This window comes from Micromys minutus, assembly GCF_963924665.1.
Source record: "Micromys minutus genome assembly, chromosome: 12".
Lineage (NCBI taxonomy): Eukaryota > Metazoa > Chordata > Mammalia > Rodentia > Muridae > Micromys > Micromys minutus.
Genome location: NC_137981.1, coordinates 36,530,781 through 36,543,494, shown reverse-complemented (window position 1 = coordinate 36,543,494; position 12,714 = coordinate 36,530,781). Strand labels below are relative to the sequence as shown.

Genomic DNA, 12,714 nt, shown 5'->3' with positions numbered 1-12,714 from the left:
GCGTTTCTCATAATCTGGATCAGAGAGAACGCAGTGAGTGTGGCTGGGTTATAAAGCAGACTCTGTTAAATGCTGACTGTTCTTTGGTTTGTGTAGCAAGAGTTATTTATTATGTGAGAATCTTGCTTCTTGTCTCCACTTTTCCTTTAACGTTGGTTAGAACAGCTGAGAATGTGGTCAGTAATAGAGGCACCTCATCAGGTTTGAGATGGTACCAGACTTGTGTTATGTACACCTATGGACACTTTTCCCTATTTCTTATTTTGTGGAATTATTTCATTACAATCAAGTGCAGCTAATGGCCCATGTAGATTTTGTCTTGTAGTCACCATCCCTGTGATGGCGCAGACTAATCTTGCTGGCCTGGTAAGCACTCTCTGACCCAGTTCTGCCAACATCAGCCCCAGGGAAGCCAGCAGCTTAGAGAATTTGTTGGTATCTGAAAGTAGAGTGTTCTTGCTGCAATAGATTAGATCATTCAGTCAATTGTGGACAAAAGAACGAATGTAACTTTAAGTGGTAGCTATGAAAATCTTGGAGACAAGTGTCAAATGAAGTGTTGAATTTAAGGATTGAAAAGTGGGAGATTAGTGTAGCCAGCTATTCAGTAGAGCTAATGCGTAGTTAGGTAGCTGTACATAATTTCTCCTTAGAGTTATTTGAAGCTTTTCCCTGGTAAACTTTGGAGTGAGTTTAAAATCCATCTTGAGTTAATTGTGTTTTATAAGCGTTGAGTTAGACTTGGATCTTGTGGTAGAAACACCTTGGTCCATCTCTCCAGCAACAACTGTTGCTGCCTTTTGCAGAGAGAGTACACATGACGTGAAGAAAGCTTGCATGACTGAGGCCCATGCATCAGTGTGTTTTCTGTTAGATTAATGACATAATGTAACGTAGAAACTCGTAAAGAAAAGTTAGTTAGCTCACTGTTTGGATCAAGCAGTGATGTGTTTGGTCTCTAGTAAGAACCTTTAATAGTGGGTGGTATCACAGTTGGAGCTTGTTGAAGAGGCTGAGAGCCAGAGAGAAATTAGGGTACGTTAGAACAACACAAGTCTTTTTCAAAGTCAGTACCTCCAGGATGGCCTACCTCTTAAAGCCCGTGACTTTGTAACACCACCAAGCTGGGGAGTAATCTTCCAACACAGGAGTCTCTGGGACATTCTTAAAAACCACATCCAAATCACACCGGGTTTCTAGAAACAGGAAGAAAACTGACCTACAGGAAGCAAGTGGCTAGCACTGGGTAGCTCTCTCTGCAGAGTGTCGGAGCAACTGTTTATCCCACTTATAACAGGGTACTGCATTTATCTGTCCTCAAGTAGAACCGTGGTTATTTGTCCACAGTGTGATAGTGTTTCATTGCCATTTCAAAGTGTAATTAGTTCATTCAGAAATTAAAAGTCCTGTGACAGAAGCAGATGCTATTCTCATGGAATGAAAAATAAAGTTTAGCCTTATTTATTACTTAAATGAATTATTTTTAAATTGAAGAATTATGTGGATAGCTTTCAACATAATTTTTTAATATGAGATGCTTAGAACTAATTTAGGTTTAGTTAGCTCAGTATTTATCATATTAGATTATTCATCATTGGGGTTGAAAGCAATTTATTTCTCTTGGAAAATTTTAGGGACTTATAAATTGGGGACTTAAGCCAAAATTGGTGACTTTCTGAAGCAGCTCGTTCAATAATTTAGAGGTTTTTGTATTAATGAGTATCTTCATTTTCCTATTAATTTAACAGTTTAAAAAGCCTGTGTAGTTAGAATATGATTCTAGTATACACATTATACAGATGGGGTGTTTTGTTTTGTTTTGGCACATTCTGCTTTGTTTTCTTGCTTTTTTTAAGATTAATTTATTTATATGAGTACACTGTAGCTGTCTTCAGACACACCAGAAGAGGACAGCAGATACCATTACCGATGGTTGTGAGCCACCATGTGGTTGCTGGGATTTGGACTCAGGACCTGTGGAAGAGCAGTCTTAACCACTGAGCCATCTCTCCAGTCCCCTACTTTGTTTTCAAAGGTGACTTTTACATTATTTCTCTGTGTAGCTGTGGCTGTCCTGAAACTTAGACTGGCCCTGAACTCCTAGAGATTCCCCCTGCCTCTGCCTCCCGATAGCACTGGAATTAAAGGTGTATGCTTGGCTGAAAGATGACTTTTATTTAAAAGAAAACAAAACAGCTTTTTAAGAACTTAGGTTCATTAACATGCTCTGTGGTGGATGTTTATGTAGTCATCCTAATGATAGAGTTTCAGTGTATGTAGCTCGGGAGTAGTGGTTCCAAGCATCCATGTACGTGCCTGTATTCCCCACAGCGCTGGTGTCTGAGGACTGCACGGAGCAGTGTGCTTCCTCCCCACTGCACATTCTGGTGCTGAATTCTCTTTACTGTCCTGCGTGTATGTGTCCTATCCCAGCTTTTTGGAGGTGGTGCATTGTGAAGATTCCTCCCTCATACACACCCAGCAATGCTTATTTCATTGTAATCCCCAGCAAGTCAAGGAATATCTGTAGATTAAAGCTTCTTTCCTTTAAAATTAGTATTTAGATAAGTAATTGTCTACTTCATCTTAAATTGAAACATTCTTCAAAAAGTTACCTGTACTAATGGCTAAGATCAAAAATTCAGATGACAGCAGATGCTGGTGAGGATGTGGAGAAAGAGGAACACTTTTCCACTGCTGGTGGGGTTGTAAACTGGTACAATCACTCTGGAAATCAGTCTGGCGATTCCTCAGAAAATTGGACACAGTACTACCTGAAGACCCAGTTATTCCACTTCTGGGCATATACCCCAGAGAAGCTCCAACATACAACAAAGACACATGCACCACAATGTTCATAGCAGCCCTATTTATAATAGCCAGAAGCTAGAAAGAACCCAAATGTCCTTCAGTAGATGAGTGGATACAAAAATTGTGGTATATTTACACAGTGAAGTACTACTCAGCTATCAGAAACAATGACCTTATGAAATTCTTAAGAAAATGGATGCATCTAGAGAATATCAGTGAGATAACCCAGTCACAAAAGAACAGACATAATATACAGTCACTGATAATTGGATACCAACCCCAGAAAGCTCTGAACACTCCAGAAAACAACTCACAGACTATATGAAGTTCAAGAAGAAACAAAGGCCAAAAAAAAAAAAAAGAAAGAAAGAAAGAAAAGAAAAGAAAAGAAAATGAAAAAACCATTATGCTTAATCTTTACACACCAAGAAAACTTTGACTATTTCCAGGTTACATCTTGTTTTACATAAACTTTATGCTCATTGCAACTAGTAAGATTTTAATGCACACTATCAAACCTTTAAAAAAATCAAATACTGACAGAAATGTATTTGTATACTTTTATGCAAAAATGCTTAAAATCTGTGCATTTATCTTTGTTTTTTAAAATAAAGTTGTTCAATTAAAAAAGAAAGAAAAAAGGTTACCTGTACTGTATTTATTCGGATTATTGATCTAACATTGCTGCTCACTGCCACTGTTCAGGTTTCCTGAAAGTGCTGTAAAATTTACCCTGCCTGTGACATAATTAAAACCTATATTTTTTCATGAATGTTACCATTGATGTGACCTTGAGGTTCTGTGGTGCCTTACTGATGACATCACGAGCACAGCCTTGGTGCTTTTGAGTATATCCATCATTCTAAATGTTTGGAGGGATGTCTCCTGATAGTCAGTTTGTTTTATCTTGTGTGTATAAACATTTTGCCTATAAGTTTGTATATGTTTCATGTGTATATCCAGCACTGACAGAGGCCAGCCAAGGCTTTAGATCCCCTTGCTTGGATTACAGACAGTTGTGATCTGACCCGTGTGCTGGGAGTGGCACCCAGGTCCTGTACAGTGACTCCCCGAGTTTGTTTTCCTTGGTCCATGGTATTCTGCAGTACCTATAGAGTTTGGTTTCACTGAGTCCATGTTACCCAGAGAATCTGTACAGTGCTGGCTGGAGTCAGCACTCTATTGGCTGCACCAGCTACAGAACTGTTGGCAGGTTTATTACATTTGCTTTGTATTTCTCACAGTTATTTACTTGGCTTTTCTTAATTATACTCGACATGTGTGTATATGAATTCATTCCTGGTCAAATCCCAAAGTATAGATGTGGCAATGATTCATTTCACCTCTTCCTAACTGACTTTCATATTACCTGGAAACTTAGTATCAGAAATGAACATTTACTCTGTAACTTGGCACAAGGATTTAAGCCTTTAATTTTAAATTATTGGAAAGTTGCAACAATAGCATTATGCTTATGATTTTCATTCTTTGGTTTTTTTTGTCACAGGCTGACCTGAACTCTGTGTATCTAAGGATGGTTTTGAACCTCCTGATCTGCCTCCACATTGAATGCAGTGTTTATGCATGCCCTTTTAGAACTTTCCTCTGATGGTAACTCTTATTTAAACTGCAGGACAAATTCTGAAACATTACTGGGAAAGTTTTTGATACGATGCTATTTAACTAAACTACATGTCTTGGGAGTTTTGTTTTATTTAGCTATTTTTGTTTGTGTGTGCAGTGCTCAGAGTACAACTTGTGGGAGGTGTAGTTTCCCTTTTCCCATGTTGGTTCCAGAGAGAGATCTAGACATCAGACAGCAAACCCTTCAGTGCTGAGCGATGTCCCAAGGCCCTCCTATTTGTCTTTTCATTTGTTACTTCAAGGTCCAATGCAGGATCCTACCATCCCTTTAGCTGCCATTTTGGTCTCCTCCTATTTAGTGTAGTCCTTCTTTATTTATTTTTTCCCAATCTTAGCAAACAGTTTGGATCTTCACTATGAATATTAAGGTAGTTTTTAAGGATATGGAGATCAAAGAGTACATAAAATGAGATCATCCTTTAATCATGACCTAGTGAGGTAGAGCCAGTGTGCACAGACAAGGTGTGTGAAGACACTAGTGCCCTCTGTGGAAGGCTTTTGCACTATCTGAATAGAGGAGCCGATGATTAACTGGGTAATAGTGTTAAGATAGCCTTTTCAGAAGAGATAACATTGGATTGATCTGGACCTAAAAGAGCAAGGGAAGGATTGCTTTGGGGACCTGGGAAAGATGAGAAGGGCTTTTTTTTTTTTTTAAAGATTTATTTATTTTCATGTGCATTGATGTTTTGCCTGCATGTACAGCTGCACAAGGGTGTCGGGTTTCCTGGAACTGGAGTTAACTGGCAGTTCTGAGCTGGGAATCAAATCTGGGTCCCCTGAAAAGCAGGTAGTGCTCTTAACCACTGAGCCTTCTTTCCAGCTTGGAAGAGAAGGGCATTATGGATAGAAATGTATAACCATAAAGATTGGCAGTGCTTCCTGGGAACAGAGCAGAGTGTGTAGGGGTCTTGCAGAGATATAAAGATACAAGCTCCCCTCTTTACCCCCATTGCTATTCAATAAATGTGTCTTCATACCTGTTGAGCCTATTTTGGGAAAGTTTTCATATCCCAAATAGCTGTAATTTATAAGCATCTATTTGTAATTACTGCCTCTAGTTATAGAATGCACAACATTTAGGTGTTTATTGTCCTCTTGGAGAAACAAAGGCAACAAATATATTCCGCTGTTAATTACAGCTGAACATAGCATCTAGTATTTTGAAAACTGTTCATCATATGAATTCATTTCATCTTCTCTCTTAGAGAAAAGACAGACAGACGTAAGACAAGCACTGTTGAAGTGTAGGAGATTGAATAGCAAAAAAGCACAAAATTCTGCTCTTGCTCTAATGTTTCCTTAGGTTAAATACATTTGATTTCTCCTTGTGGTGGTGTGCCAGCATTTGTTAACTGTCTAGTGCAGATACTTTGTAGTATCAGTCAAGAGGTTTTAGGATACTTAGAAGAGGAGAATTTTATTATAGATGGTAACTAAGTTGCAGGGTGCTGTGTCTTAAGTGTTTGTGTTTCTGTTCTGCTTAAACGTGCTGTCTGAAAGCCAGCCCAGTGACTAAGGTACAAGCTGTGCTGTAGATCTTTGTGTAGCAGAACAGTCATTTTTTAATCTCACTTCTTCCCTGGGTATAGTCCAACTTCCTCGGTGATGGGCTTACTAGGGACCCCAGAGTGCCAGTGAGATTTTACTGAACTTTTTCTTCCTGGGTCAAAATAAATTTCATTCGAAGCTCCTGAGACTTAGCCTCATTGTTCTTGGCATCCTGTCTTTGGCTGGGGATTCAGCCTGTCTCATTGGCCCTTTGGTGAGTTTATAGACATATGCTTAAATGCATTTTTAACTTCTGAAATGGGTAGCAGCAGGAAGAAATGGTATAGTGTTTCCTCCACAACCCCAAGGGGTGAGAACCATGGTTGGATGGATTTTTTATTATTATTATTATTATTATTATTATTATTATTATTATTATTATTATTATTATTATTATTGTCGTCGTCATCATCGTCATCATCATCATCATCATCATCATCATCATCATCATTGACACAGGTCTTGCTATGTGCTTTACGCTGGTTTGAAATTCAGTATGTATCCCAAGCTGCTATCAAACTTGATACCATCCCTGCTTCTACTTACAGACATGCCCTACTCAGCTCATAATTAAACATTTACTGATTGTGTATTTTAAATGCTTAAAGCATTGCATGTCAGATCTTACAGTTCTTATTCATAAGAAAACGTGTTCTCTACAGCTGTTGGTCAGTGGATAAGATTGTGATTTCTCCTCTGCTGGCAAGGCTGCTTTTGTCCCTCAGAGTGATATGGTGTCATTTGAAACATGCCAGGACAGTTTTTCTCCATTTTCCTTTTCTGTTTCACATCAGGCTGGGGCAATCCAAATTAACTTAGCAATTCCTGTGCATGAAGGGGTATGCAGGGGTCTGGGGAGATAGCTTCTCCACAGGACCCAGATTTGGTTCCCAGCACCTATGTGGCAGTTTACAATAATCTGTTTCAGTCCCAGGGGGTCTCAGGCCTCTTCTGGCCTCCTTGGGCACCAAGCATGCACATGGTACACAGACATACATGCATACAAAACTTTCATATATGCTTTAGTTTTTAAAAGGAATATTTAGGGGGCTTTGCCCATTGTATATTCCAAAATGAACGATTATTTGAAATCTAAAATTCTGGTAATGAAGTTACTCATATCAATCGGGTATGGGTGCTGTATGCCTCTAATTCCAACCCTTAGACAGTAGAGCCAAAAGGACTGATTAGGAGTCCAAGGCCAGCCTCAGTCACACAGTGACTCCAAGGTTATGATGTACATGAAATCTTTAAAAAGAAAGATTGATATAAAAAATTTCAGGCTTGATTTACCTTAGATTTTTAATTCCCTTCATTATGCCTTGGTACCAAATGGATTTCTAATATACATGGATAGCTGGAATAAATATTTTTGGAGTATAGGGTTTCTACCCATGCAGTTTCTAAGAACAAAATGTCCCTTCCTCCCTTTTATGCATTCATGGAGACAAGTCTAATCCTGGAGTAACAATGTTGTCACTCAAGTGGTGTCTGTGTGCCTTCAGAACATGCACTAAATACCTGGTGTGCTAGAGGTGGCTGTGTCTCCTGCATCCTCATCTCTTAAACTGAACTCCGCATTGTGTGAGTGGACACCCCAGAAACCGGTCCAGCAGGTTCCTCAGGACTCTTGCTCACTGTTGGCTCTGGTGCTTTTGGCCATTCTCTAGGAGTGCTTTGAACAGTTGGTTGTCCAACTGACCGGATTTGTTTCACTTATAAACAAAGTGCTTAAGCCAGTGTTGATTTTTGTGGCAGCTCTGCTGCTTGGAGTGAGGTGCTAATGAGGTGGGGGTCATAGGTCGGACCTCTGCTTAAGCTTTCCTCTGGCCCATGGCCACAGTCTGATTCCCTTGCCGGCTGTCTTGCACATGTGTGCTGTGGCTCATTGTGGGGACTGAGCAGGACAAGAACAGCAAAGACAACTCCTACTGATCGGTCAGTAACCTCCTCGTTGGGGGAACAGCATATAGTGTGTAGCTGGGTCAAAATTAATTAATTAGTGTGTATGCTGGACATCAGATCTCTTGGAGCTGGACTGACAGTATGTGCTTCCCCATACAGAATGTCCTCTGGAAGAGAAGTACCTGGTCTGGTCTTATCCACTCACTGAGCCATCTCCCAGCTCTTAGGAGTTAGAATTGAGACCTCCTAAGTGGAGATGGGGCCCCTGCAGAGTGCCTACTGTGAAGAAGCCTGCCAAGATTAGGAAATACCTTCCAGCTTCCTCTTCTCAACCTGTTCAGATGACCTTTTAAGAAGGGTGTGTGTGTGTGTGTGTGTGTGTGTGTGTGTGTGTGAGTGTGGGGGGATTTTTCTAGAAAACCACACAAGCATTTTTTATGAAAGCATTATTTGTAATAATTTCTAAACGACTCAACAGATTTGATCACCTAATTCTGACCAGGAGTTGAGGTATCTCTTCATGATGTCTTTCAGGTCAATATTCTGGTTCTATTGTGAGTTGGAGGGATTTTAGGAAGGTTTTTTTTTTGGGGGGGGGGGTGTGAATCTTAATCTTTACCCAAACATTCTAGATAGAATTCACAGCAGTCTTCCTACCTCTCTCACGTGCTGAGATTTCAAGGTATGAGTTATCATCATATCCGATATGACTTGCATTGTTAATTTACATGGCTATAAAAGGGGGTGGGGCCTGGGAAGAGAGAGAGAGAGAGAGAGAGAGAGAGAGAGAGAGAGAGAGAGAGAGAGAGACTGACTTTAAAAGATAAGTCATGTCCCTTCTCTCGGGAATCTTTTATTTAACTAATAGTGAACCTCAGGATGTTGTGCAACATTGGGGTTGGACTTTTTTTTTAAAATCATAGTTATGCTTTCTTTTTGGTGTATGTGAGGAGAGAAATATTACTGTCTTAAACTTTTGATTTTAACCATAATGGTTTTTTTTAACATTTACTCTTTTAAAAAGATGTATTTAATTAGATGGATGGATGAGTGTTTTGTCTGGGCATTTTTGTGCACTACATGTGTGAAGTGCCCATGGAGGCCAGAAAAGGTTGTCATCCCTTCGAACAGGTGGGTTGTAGGAATCCAACCGAGGTCCTCAGGAAGAACTGCTGAGCCATCCCCCAGTTGAAGCATGTTCATTCTTTTTTGGGGTTGGAAACAGGGTCTCTGTCTTTAATGTCAGGCTGTTTCAGACACAAGTCTGTGCCCTCATGAAATTTGTTTACATTCAAATGAGATGAGGCAGCTAATAACAAGCAAGCACATCAGATATCACCTGGCAGTAACTGCGGTGGAAAGCAGTGGGAGAGAGGGCGGGAAGACAGCATTTCTATTTCAAGTAGTTTGATTAACTGCCATTTACTCCAACTTGTAAAGGGCGTGAGTTTGTCATTCTGGATGCTGGGAACAGCACACACAAGGGCCCTGACGTAGAGTGTACTTGCTGTGAGTCTTTTGAAATGTAGGAGGTTGGACATGTGGCTTTGAGTGAGAGCAGGGAGGAAGACATGATTGGAGAGACCTGGGCCCTTGCTGACACTGGGTGGGGGACCTTCTGAGCATGATTTGGCTGACTTTTACCCCACCCCTGCTTTGGGGATTGAGTGCCTGTTAATCTTAGGGAGAAAGACTTGGACATTTTGATAACATGTTTCAGCTGCCGTGCTGCAAAGCTACAAGGTGGCACCCAGGAGGCAGCCAGGGAGCTATTGCTGCAAATCAAGCTGGTGATAGAAGGACATAGTTTAAAGATCATAGTCTTTATCTATTTGGAAGTTCAGATGAGCAGTATTTGGACAGACTTGGTGAAAATGTTAGGAAACCTAAAGGTTTCAAAGTTGTTGGCTTGAATAACTAGGAGAGTGTAGTTATTTATTGAAAACAAAATTTAGTGTCTGAATAAAGAGGATGGAATGTGTGATAGGAAAGATACACTGTTTCCTAAAACTGCAAATTTGTTACTAGGAATACATTCCCCGTACCTGACACTTGATTTTACTTTGAATTTTTTACTGTAGATACTCTTTCAAATAAAACGGTCATAATATGGCTCTTGTCCGGGTGTTTTGTTTGTTTATTTTGCTTTGTTTTTAACTGCATTCATGAGCCATTGGCTTCCAGATAACAGCATAGACTGCCAGTCTGACTGGTTGGGTTAGAAGTTTATAGTTGGCAAGCTTATAAACACCCACGGAAGTGGTGTACCTAGATGAGAGCTGTATTAGGCAAAGAGTCAAAGAATAAAATGACTAAAAGCCACCATGTTACAAGCCATGTGAATATTAAAGAGCTGACATGGGAAGAGAGGACGCCATCACCCCTGCAAAGAACTCTCTTGGTTGAATTCTTCTTTATTCACTATTGGGTTTTGAAATGTAAACTTTGTCACCAAAGCATGTTGTTGTTTTGTCATTTTAAGGATAGCATTTAGGGTCTGGATATGCTAGGTGACTGCTCTCCCACTGAGCTACCATTTTAACTCTTTCCTTTCAAACAGGGTCTACTAAAATGCCCGGGCTGCCCATTTTCTGCAGCCTTGCCTCAGCCTCATAAATGTTTGGGTCTTAGGCCTTAATCATTAGGCACAGCATAAAACATTTATTTCAAAAAAAGTATTTTATTTCTTTTCATAGTGAATTACTTGGTGAATATTTTTATTCTTTGAGAATCATCTTATTATTACTGTTTTTGTGCTTACCTATTGGGGGTAGAATGTGGGAGTGTTTGCATTTGACAGTATGCATGTGGAGGCTGTAGACACCAATGAAAGTTGGTTCTCTCCTAGCGTGTGGGTTCTGGAGATTAAACCCAGTTTGTTGGGCTTGGTGGCAAATCCTGTACCTAGTGAACCACTTTCTAACCTTGTGCATGGTTTTTGTGGGCAGAGTTTTAGGTAGCTCAGACTGGCCTCAGGTGTGCTCTATATCCAAAGATGACCTTTGACTCTGGGTCTCCTACATTCTGACTGGTGGACTGTGCAGTGCTGGGGTACCTTGTGCATGCTAGGCAGGCCCTCTGCCAAATGACACGCATCTCAGCTCCTAAAATATCACTTCTGCGGGAAGCTTTTAAGACTTGAAAGTTTTGTGGCTTGCTTTCTAATATGTTGATCAGGCATTCTTCTGTTCAACAAAAAGGAAAGCTTGGTTTTGTGATTTCTAGCCAAGAAAAGCCCCTTTAACTCCCCGTGGGCTAGTTAGAGACTGCTCTGTGCTTTGTGATGAGCTCAAATGGTGCAACCAGACAGTTTGCTCTATTGGATATTTTTTTCCAACTTCATTCTAATTGTCCTTTAGAGAATAAACTATTTCTTAACATCTGAAAGCTCAAAGGTCTAATATTGGAATTTATGGAATGGCCAAACTAAAAAGGAGACTTTTTTACTGTAGGAGTAGCTCACAGACCTCCTCCCTTTGCTGTCCCTCCCCAGTCTGTACCCAGCTTGACTAAAGAAGCCTGGTCTTCTAACTTTTCTTTACGGTAACATCTCCTGTCATTTGTCCCAAAAGGGCAACTGGTGGTTGGATAATAAAGCATTTTGTGGAATGGGCCTGGGATTGGAGCCACTTAGTTTTGTTTAAGTTTTCCTCACAAACATAGGTTCTGTCAGAGGAATGTTTGTTTTAAAAGCAAGTATATAAGAGGTAGAAACTGTCTACTAGAGGCTGATGTGTTAGAAGATACTAGACAAGACTATTCCCTTTTCCTGCATTTCCTAAGCTGTTTACAGGAATCAATACGATACTCATTACAAGATAGCCATGTTAACTTTAGGGATCATTCAGCTGGGCGCAGTGCCCTGCAGGAAAGAAGCAGAGGCCCTATGGCCTGTAGAGTGGGCAGGAGCCAGAGGGCATACAGTGCAGACACAAATAAGGACCTGCACTGCATGCGTGTTAGAATATCAAATGGATAATTGTTGAGCTGAGCTTTGAAACCAGGTAGACAATAGGTTTAGACTAGTAAAAACGAGCTGCTGTACCTGTATTGCCTATAGCAGAAAACGCAAGGTGTTTAATTGTCCTATTCTGTCAGTAGTGGGGAGCAGACCTGCGGCCTTCACGTGCCAGGAAAGCAGCCCTTCCTCCACCTCTCAAGTGCTGGGATTACTGCCATGTGTGAACATACCTCATGGACTGACTGAGTTTTACAGATTTTTTTTCCCCCACTTTATGTGTATCACTGTTTTGTCCGCTTGTGTATAAATGCACATACACATGCAGTGTCTGTGGAGGCCAGAAGAGGGCGTCAGATTTCCTGGAACTAGAGTTTCAGATTGTCATTATCCACTATGTTGGTAAGGGGACCCGAGCCCAGGTCCTCTCTGAGAGCAACAAATGTTTTAACTGCTGAGCTGTCTCTCCAGCCCATAGCTGATATTTTATAACATAACCCAGACTCTTCCTTAGTTCTGTTCCACTGCTCCTGAGCTTTTTGAGTAATGCAGACTTTTTCAGACTGGCCCAAAGTGCCATCATATTACCCCTGTTACCTCAGTGGGGCAGAGAACACGCTGTATACGTGTCAAATGGGACAGTGCTTCTTTATTGAGGAGATACAACGTTTGGTTTCTTGCTCAGTAGACACCAGAGGTGTTCCCAGGAACCAGTGACTTTTAGTCAAGTTAGTTCTGTATCAAGCTCCTTCATTTTGCAATCCTTATCTCAGGATTGACTGAGGTAAGACAGGCAGTGGAGTCAGGACCAGCTACACTACGCTGCTGTTGAGAACACCTTCTCC

At 40.7% G+C, this 12,714-nt stretch overlaps 1 protein-coding gene across 5 annotated transcripts in view; it reads left to right on the top strand.

Moving 5' to 3' along the window:
• Nucleotides 1-12,714, top strand: part of KAT6B (lysine acetyltransferase 6B) — a 166,116-nt gene that overhangs the window by 72,663 nt on the left and 80,739 nt on the right. The window lies entirely within an intron of this gene.